Source organism: Diceros bicornis, chromosome 20, assembly GCF_020826845.1.
Source record: "Diceros bicornis minor isolate mBicDic1 chromosome 20, mDicBic1.mat.cur, whole genome shotgun sequence".
NCBI lineage: Eukaryota > Metazoa > Chordata > Mammalia > Perissodactyla > Rhinocerotidae > Diceros > Diceros bicornis.
In genome coordinates this window covers 44,557,377-44,566,559 of record NC_080759.1, presented here as the reverse complement: position 1 = coordinate 44,566,559, position 9,183 = coordinate 44,557,377, and the positions used below count along the sequence as shown (strand labels likewise).

At 39.4% G+C, this 9,183-nt stretch overlaps 1 pseudogene; it reads left to right on the top strand.

Moving 5' to 3' along the window:
• The first annotated feature begins 5,625 nt into the window (after window positions 1-5,625).
• Window positions 5,626-7,772, top strand: LOC131418923 (protein SDA1 homolog; annotated as a pseudogene).
• The last annotated feature ends 1,411 nt before the right edge of the window (window positions 7,773-9,183 follow it).

Here is a 9,183-nt window from a genome sequence, read left to right as displayed (position 1 = left end):
TCTAGCCTGTAAAGTTTCTGTTGAGAAATCTGCTGAGAGCCTGATGGGAGTTCCTTTGTACGTTATTTTTTGTTTTTGTCTAGCTGCCCTTAATATTGTTTCTTTGTCATTGATCCTGGCTAGCCTTACCACTAGGTGTCGTGGTGAAGGCCTTTGTCTGTTAATATATATAGGTGTCCTGTTGGCTTCGCTTACTGCTATTTCCTGCTCCTTCCCCAGATTTGGGAAATTCTCAGCTATTATTTCCTTGAATAGGCTCTCTGTTCCTCTTTCCCTCTCCTCTCCCTCAGGAATACCTATAATTCTTATGTTACATTTTCTAATAGAGTCAGATATTTCTCGGAGTCTTTCTTCATTTCTTTTTAGTCTTAGTTCTCTCTCCTCTTCCATCTGGAGTATATCTGTATTTCTATCCTCTAAAGTACTAATTCTTTCCTCCATATTGTCAGCTCTGTTCTTTAAAGATTCCAGATTCTCCTTTATCTCCTCCATTGTGTTCTTCATCTCCATCAGCACTGATTGGTTTTTCTTTATGATTTCAATCTCTTTTGTGAAGAAACTGCTAATCTCATTGAATTGTTTGTCTGTGTTGTCTCGTATTTCGTTGAGTGTTTTTATGATAGCTATTTTGAAATCTCTGTCATTTAGTTTATGGATTTCTGTGTCTTCGGGGTTGATTTCTGGGTGTTTGTCATTTTGTTTCTGGTCTGGTGATTTCATATATTTTTGCATTGTGGTTCCTGTGTTGGTTTTGTTTTTCCTCATCCTGGAAATCTCTGGTTGCAATTTCCACCTGCTGCCACTGTCTGGTGGTAAAGGGCTGTGTAGTCTAAGCCCCCTGCGCTCTGCCCCGGTTTTTCTGCTGTGATCCGCAGTTCTGTTTTTTTTCCCCACTGCGATCCACGGATCCAGTCGTTTGATCAGGTCTGCCGCAGATCCCTTGGTCTGGTCTGTCGCGGATCACTTGGTCTGGTCTGCCACGGATCGCTAGGTCTGGTCTGGTCAGTTGAGCTGCAGAGTCCGGTTTGCGGGGAGGGGGGAGCTATCTCTTTTGCCCTCTGGGTCCCTGATGTGGGAGGCTTCTCGTTTGCCCCTCTTTATCCGCTCTCTAGGGTGCTCAGATGTTGATGGTAGCCCTGTGGTTCCTCTGAGTCCTCTGTGTGGGAGTTTCCCACTGGCTGAGAGAGTCCAAAGAGCCGCGGTTTCCCCGTGAGGGCCACCCCTCCCCCCTCTCTGGGAGCCACGCGGACCGGGATCGCTGATCTGATGGGGAGGGAGATGAGTTCTCCTTACCTCTCCCCACTTCCTCCAGGGGCCCAGCACGTTCTGCTCTCAGATGTGCAGCAGTGTGGATCCCTCCGCTCTAGGTTTTCACTGTCTGGGATTCCGTTGTTGGTCTGTGACTGTTGCTTTTGTTGTATCTTGTCGGGGGAAGAGTTCACGGGAAAGCTCACTCCGCCATGATGCTCTGAAAAGATCTCTACTTTGGCTTTTGATGTGTGATATTATTGTAACAGTTGGACATCTCCACGATCCAAAATATATATATTTATGTGAAATTAATAACTCTGCTTACTACCTTACAAAGATAATCCATAATGATTTATTAATACTGACATTGTCAATAATCCATATTGACTTTTCACGTCTTTGTGGAGCCATTAAAACGGAAATTGCAATTTAAGGGAATAAATGAGTATTATGAACTGCTTGCTTTGCATAGTGGATCTGGTTCACTACAGGACTATTGTTGCACTGAAAGGAGATAGGACTAAATTTTTCGAGTAAGCAGAACTGGAGGTGAGATTTGTCATTAATCCCCCTTCCTCAAGCCCTTACCAGTCTTTAATTTACCTTAACACTTCTAACTAACGGACTTTATATGTATATTTTTTTGCTTTCTGTCTATCCAAATAGAATTTAAGCTCCATGAGGGGAGGTTTTCTTGTCAGTTAATACATTCTTGTCAGTGGCTCGTTAGTACATCACCTGTGTCTAGAACCATTCCAGGTATACAGCAGTCATTTAAACATTATTTGTTGAGCGAATTGTTCTTATTTTAATGAGAAACCAAAATTTTAGCCTTAATGGAGGGAACATATGCCCACTTCTGGCTGTGAATATATATTGTTTTTATGACTCTTCTTCTAGCAAAATAATGGTTTAATGTTAGAGAAAATCATTTGAAGTAATTTTGTGTCTGAAAGATTTTTTTCCTTCATATAGAATTAAAAAATAGTGATAGTAGTTTGACTTTTATATTAATTCAGTGTTTGACAAAATTTTCTCATCACAATATACTATGCACTTGAAAACTGCTTGTTCATGTAAGAGCTGGTGTTAATGAGTGGATAGCATGTAGGGGTGGGAGGGAGGGTAATGAAAATCAGTACTCCGTGTATCTCCAAAACATAATTTACTATATTGATTTTTCACTCTCTACTCCACAAGTAAAATTTTCCAACAGGCATTTGGGAAACTCTGGATAATAGGAAGAGAATTAAATATCCTACACTGAGACAGAGGTGACTTTATTTTGATTTTCCATTTAGAGTTTATAGTCTAATTAAAGAAAATGCTCATATATCTAGAGATAATCATGGATAATAAACACTTATAATTACCATTATCAGTGGATGCTATAACAGCTGAAGCACAAAAAGAAATGAAAAAGGATTATCAGCATTATGCAAATGAGTATTATCTTTAAAAATTTCAGTTATAGTGAACATATTAAAATAATTCAAAACATTCAGAGCTCATATATTTTGTGATCATTTTCAAGAAGTATTCAAAAATATTTCAGAGTGCAAAACATTTTTGTAATGATCTTGTTTAAACGAAAGTATTTAGAATAGTACATTATAAAATTACATTGCAGAACACAATTATTTTTTCTTTAGAACACACATAATAAAATGTAATTATCTGTGTTTTTTCATAAACATGAGTTTTAGTGGTGTTATTTGGTCCTGCATAATAAGGGCACTTTCTTTTTAAGGTAAACATAGATTAGTAATTTTTTTTTACCTCAGAGAGTACAGTTACAGTTGGAGGGGCAGAAAACTTTTCCCTTCTTCCCTTCTAGGTTCTTTGGCTGGTCTAATAATTAAATTGACATAAGACAGATTGTGAGGAGAAAAACAAATTTCATACTTATGGAAGTCCATAAAAATATGAGACTCCCTGGCAGTCAGGTAATTGAGACTTATATACCATCCTGAACCAAGGAGAGGACGGTAGGGATCTGGGGCTTCAAAGGGGGGGAAGACAATTCACAGGAAGATGAGAAGAGCAAATGTTTGGTAAACAAATGTTTGCCTTGCCAAGCAGATAAGTCTTTCTGATATAACTTTTTATATCTGGCAATGGCTCTGTTCCTGGTACAGGCCTCCTATCTAAATTCTTTTAGTCAGTTAATGGGGAGGTAAAAATCTCTTCCTGAATCTGCTGGGCCCCAGATGGTCTTCAGCTCAAAATAATCTACATGCCAAAATGGCGCATGTGGGGTGGCGTATTCTGCTCCCTCTCACAGTCCAGGCAGAAGGGATCTGAAGATCACGCAGCAAGTGCAGTGAAATGTCTCAATCGCCTAGAGTTCTAGAAAGAATTTTGGAAAATCGTGTTTATTATCAGTGGATGTATACAGCTGATAGGTCAAGAGTGAAACGTACAAAATTGTTGACAAAAGTCTCCTCTTTCCCTCCAGAAAGCTTTCCTAAGAGTAATCCTTACAGACTCTCCACTCCTCATTCATTCCCTGCTTGGAGGGAGGTATTATTTATAAGATTTGTGAGTATCTGGGAAGGGGAGTCTGGGCCTGTGTATCTCAATGGTTCCCTCTATCTTCTGGCAGGGAGCAATCTCTGTGGTCTGCACTCTGCACGATGCAGTAAAATGCAAGAGCAGGCTCCTGCCCTTTGGCATAGTCTTGCAGCTTTCTAGGAAAATTTATATCCGGTGATGAATAGAAACAATCCCACATGACCAGCCTTAGACAACTTTTCAAACAATAAGTGACAGAGCTGACATTTTTATCTCTATCTGTTTAATCACTGCTTCTGTAATTCTATTGATTCTAACATTGAACAGAGCAGTAAATTTCTATGGTATTATCAAACTATGGACACAGGAAATACAATATATATCAAATGCATTATCATATCTCTATGTTCTTATAACAATATTTTTTTATTTATTTAGCTTTTATTTGGTTTGCTTTATGTTGATATCATTCATACTATCAGACTCTGAATATCTTGAAGACATGGGTTAATAAAAATATATATTCCTTAGAGCCTTAGAGAGAGTAAACTCCCCCAAATGTTATTTGGGATGTTGATGGTCATGTTTATTCTTCATTTTATACATTCAGTCACTATTAGTAGAGTTAATCACTTGTTGCCTGTTTGAACACACAAAACATCTACTAACAAATTATGCCTTATTGCTTCACTGAAAATATTTTTTATTTTTTGGTGAGGAAGATCAGCCCTGACCTAACATTCATGCCAATCCTCCTCTTTTTGCTGAGGAAGACTGGCCCTGGGCTAACATCAGTGCCCATCTTCCTCCACTTTATGTGGGGCACCGCCACAGCATGGCTTGACAAGCTGTGGGTCCGTGCACGCCCGGGATCTGAACCCTGGCCGCCAGAAGCGGAGCACGCGCACTTAACTACTACGCCACAGGCCAGCCCCTCTTCACTGAAATTTTTAACCTTGCTGTTTTTACCTGTTAATATTCCATGGGTGTATAGCATCGCCTAAAGATTTCATTCAAAGTCATTATTGTATATGTCATCAGAGATTGCTATTGACCTTCCAGTGTGCATAGTCCCATTCTTAGCAACAGAATCCCAGTTTTAGCTGAGCACAATGCCACGTTTCCCATCCTCCCTATGTCCAGATGAAATTGTTTTAAGACAAGTTATGTGTAACTTCTGAGATGGCTCATTAAATGCAGTTGCCTCAGCAGGGAGATATGCCTTCTTTATCTTCCTACACGCTTCGCTACTGGCCTGAAATGCAGATGTGATGGCTAGAAGCTTGTGGTTTAAGATGGAAGACATGTGCTGAAGTTAGTGAAAGAGAAATATAATTGCTTAGGTTCCTGATGACAGCATGAAGCTTACACAATACCAATAAACTACTGATTTGCAAACTTATCTGCAAACGGAAAAGAAAATCTCTATTTTTTTAAAGTGTCCGTAGTTGGATCTCCAAATACTATTTCCAATTGATAGGTATGCCCACAAATGAAATAGGTTTTAGAAATGTATTCATCAATTAAATAATCATAATTTACTAGAATAGTACTCTAGGAGGTTAATCCATGATAGGCAGTCTATCCATGGAGACGCTTATAAACTGCAAACCATTCTAAGACATTGGATCTACATGATACCTCTTAATTCTTTTTGGCAAGACTACCATATACAAGGACATAAAAGTTCTTATAAGAGCTCATTTTAAGAGCCAAGATGGTGCTGCCTGCGGAGAGTCCCATGTGCTGTTTCTGGTCATACCCGGAAGCACGATTCCCAGCCTCAGCTGAGACGGTTGGCGGTTGCCTGCGTTATGCGTTTTCTGAAAGCTGCTGGTGCAGACCTAGTTAGCAGCCAACATGTCTAACAGAAATGATAACGAGCTGCCCAGCAACTTGCAGCAGTTACAGAAGCTGATCAAATGGGACCCACTGGGCTACGTGGAGGAGTTTCTACAGCAGTATAATCATTACAAATCCAATGTGGAGATTTTCAAATTACAACCAAATAAACCTAGCAAAGAACTGGCAGAGCTGGTGATGTTTATGGCATAGATTGGTCAGTGCTATCCAGAACATTTAAGTAACTTTCCTCAAGAGCTGAAAGATCTTCTCTCCTACAATCATACTGTCTTGGATCCAGATCTTCAAATGACATTTTGCAAAGCTTTGATCTTGCTGAGAAATAAGAATCTCATCAATCCATCAAGTTCACTAGAACTCTTCTTTGAACTTCTGCGTTGCCATGATAAGCTTCTGCGAAAGACTTAATACACTCATATTGTGACTGATACCAAGAATATAAATGCAAAACACAAGAACACTAAAGTGAATACAGTATTGCAGAATATCATGTACACCACGTTAAGAGACAGCAATGCAACTGCAGCCAAGATATCTTTGGATGTGATGATGGAACTCTACAGCAGAAACATCTGGAACAATGCCACAACTGTCAGTGTGATCACAACTGGGTGTTTCTCTATGGTCACCAAGATATTAGTTGCTGCTTTGACATTCTTCCCCAGAAAGATGAATAAGAGAAACAGAACAGTGACTTAGAATCTGAGGATGACAGACCGACAGCAAGAGACCTGCTAGTGCAGTATGCCACAGGGAAGAAAAGCTCCAAACACAAGAAGAGGTTGGGAAAGGCTATGAAAGTGCTCAAGAAACAAAAGAAGAAGAAAAATACAGAGGTGTTTAATTTTTTAGCTATTCACTTGATTCATGATCCCCAATATTTTGCAGAAAAACTACTAAAGCAGCTGGAGAGCTGTAAGGAGAGCTTTGAAATGAAAATGATGCTCGTGAACGTCATATCCAGATTGGTGGGAATTCATGGGCTTTTTTCCTTTCAACTTCTATCCGTTTGTGCAAAGATTTCTGCAACCCCACCAAAGAGAAGTAACAAAGATCCTTCTTTTTGCTGCACAAGCGTCTCATCACTTAGTACCCCCAGAGATCATTCAGTCCTTGCTCATGACCGTGGCCAACAATTCTGTTACCGACAAGAACTCTGGGGAAATCATGATAATAGGAATCAATGCTATAAAAGAGGTAACAGATTGATGTCCTCTAGCCATGACTGAAGAACTTCTCCAAGACCTGGCTCAGTATAAAACCCACAAAGATAAGAATGTGGTGATGTCTGCTAGAACTTTGATTTAGCTCTTCCCAACACTGAATCCTCAGATGTTGCAGAAGAAATTCCGTGGTAAACCTGCAGAGGCCTCCATAGAAGCAAGAGTGCAAGAATATAGAGAATTAGATGCTAAAGATTACATTCCAGGAGCAGAAATTTTGGAAGTTGAAAAAGAGGAAGAGAATGCTGAAAGTGATGAAGAGGGGTGGGAAAGTACCAGTCTCAGTAACGAGGCAGGTGCTGATGGTGAGTGGGTTGATGTGCATCACCCTTCTGACGAAGAACAGCAAGAAATCTCCAGGAAGCGGAACAGCATGCGCATGGAGGAGTGGAAAGCCAAAGCTGCAGCCATCAGCACTAGCTTAGTTTTAACTCAGGAAGACTTCCAGAAAATCTGCATGGCCCAGATGAGGGAAGAACTCAATGCTGCCCCCGGGAAAGCCCAAAAGAGGAAATACATTGAAATAGACAGTGATGAGGGGCCCAGGGGCGAGTTACTTTCTCTTTGAGACATGGAACGCCTTCATAAAAAGCCAAAGCCTGACGAGGAGATGAGACTAGCAACTGCAGTGGCTGGAAAGACAGACCGAAAAGAATTTGTGAGGAAGAAAACCAAAATGAATCCATTTTCCAGTTCCACAAATAAAGGGAAGAAAAAACAGAAGAACTTTATGATGATGCGGTATAGCCATAAAGTCTGGTCAAAAATAAGCATTCCTTCCGAGAAAAGCAGCTGGCACTACGAGATGCGCTTTTAAAAAAAGAGAAAAAGAATGAAGTAACCTCCAAACAAGTTTTCCATTCCAAAGAGAAAGCTAAATTTGTGTCATTATTTTGAAAATTAGTAAATCAAGAATGTTTATTAACATTACAAACATCAGAAGCCCTATTTTGTGAAAAATACAGTAAACTTGGTAGCCAAAAAAAAAAAAAGCTGTTATAAGATTTTTGTATGTATAAGTGAATAGTGTCTGTTAACGCTGCATGTAGATGATGGCAACAACAATTTTTCTTTTCATTATAAGCATCTGAAAATTTTTGTGATTACATTCCGCAAATACACATCACTTTAATAGCAGCTTTTCTTATCCCCGATGTTTTTCGTTATTTGATTAGCAAAGCAGCACGCAATTCAAATAGCAACACATTACCTCTGCAGGAGACCTTTCAGAATAGGAAAGCCTATTTATTGTGTTTATTACTGCTTTGACATCTTTAATCTGATAATCTGTTGCAACACTGTATTACATATATGAACCTATAGCTTTTTGAGGACATACATTTCCAAATTATTGGAACATTTAGTAATAGTTTTTCTAAAACCATTCTTTAATATAGTTGTTAAAAGGGAATGAAAAGAGCACACTCTAGAAGTTGGGTTGAGAAACTCTTCTTTAGTGTATTGTATAGATTTAATGTAGACAATGTGGCCCTATTGTGTGGAACTATTTAAATGGCCGAGTTATATTTCAGTAGAGCTAATCAAAGGAAAAATACCAGGACAAATTTATAAGTCATATGCCAAGAAAAAAGATCTTTCAAAATGCTTGTAAGAAACACTCAAGTTGATAGGCGTCCTTCAAAATATTATATAATACTTCATAACTGGGAGCTGCAACACAGTACATGTGCAGATTAAAAGACAGTCATCCATACTGATGTCACCTGCTGATGAGCCTGGACTATTGTGCTGTACTTGTCTTGACAGTGGGGCCCTAAGGCATGTCCTCCTCTGGCATACAAAAAAAACAAATAAGAAAGATATTTCCTAAGTTTTAAGCGAGAAATATGGAGATGCTTAAATATAGGGTGATATTGATGATGGTAGAAGTTTAGCGCCACCCCCAAAGTGTTTGCTCATTGCAATATTTTGTGACTTTCTTGGCTAATATCATAGTTCTATGGCTGCTTCTTTTTTATACACACAGTTTGAGAGTGAGAAGAGGGGATATAAAAGATGGAATAGGAGGGAATCAGTGTGGGGACCGCAGTGTGGACAGGCTGACTGGGATCCTGAGCTTGGCACATCACAAAAGAATGCTCAAGTTTAAAGTCAGGAGAAATGAGACCTCAAACGATGTTAAGGAAGCTTTATGTTGATTTTCAGCCAGATCAGCATTTAGCCTGTACAAAGGACACATATAATACAAGTCATAGACCTGAGTGGATTCAAGCACATTTTCCACTCAAGGCCTCGTCCATCTTTTCAGTGGTCTCAGCAGCCGTGTGGATTAAAGAAGCCCCTATTCCTAGGAACCCAGATCCCCAGGCCT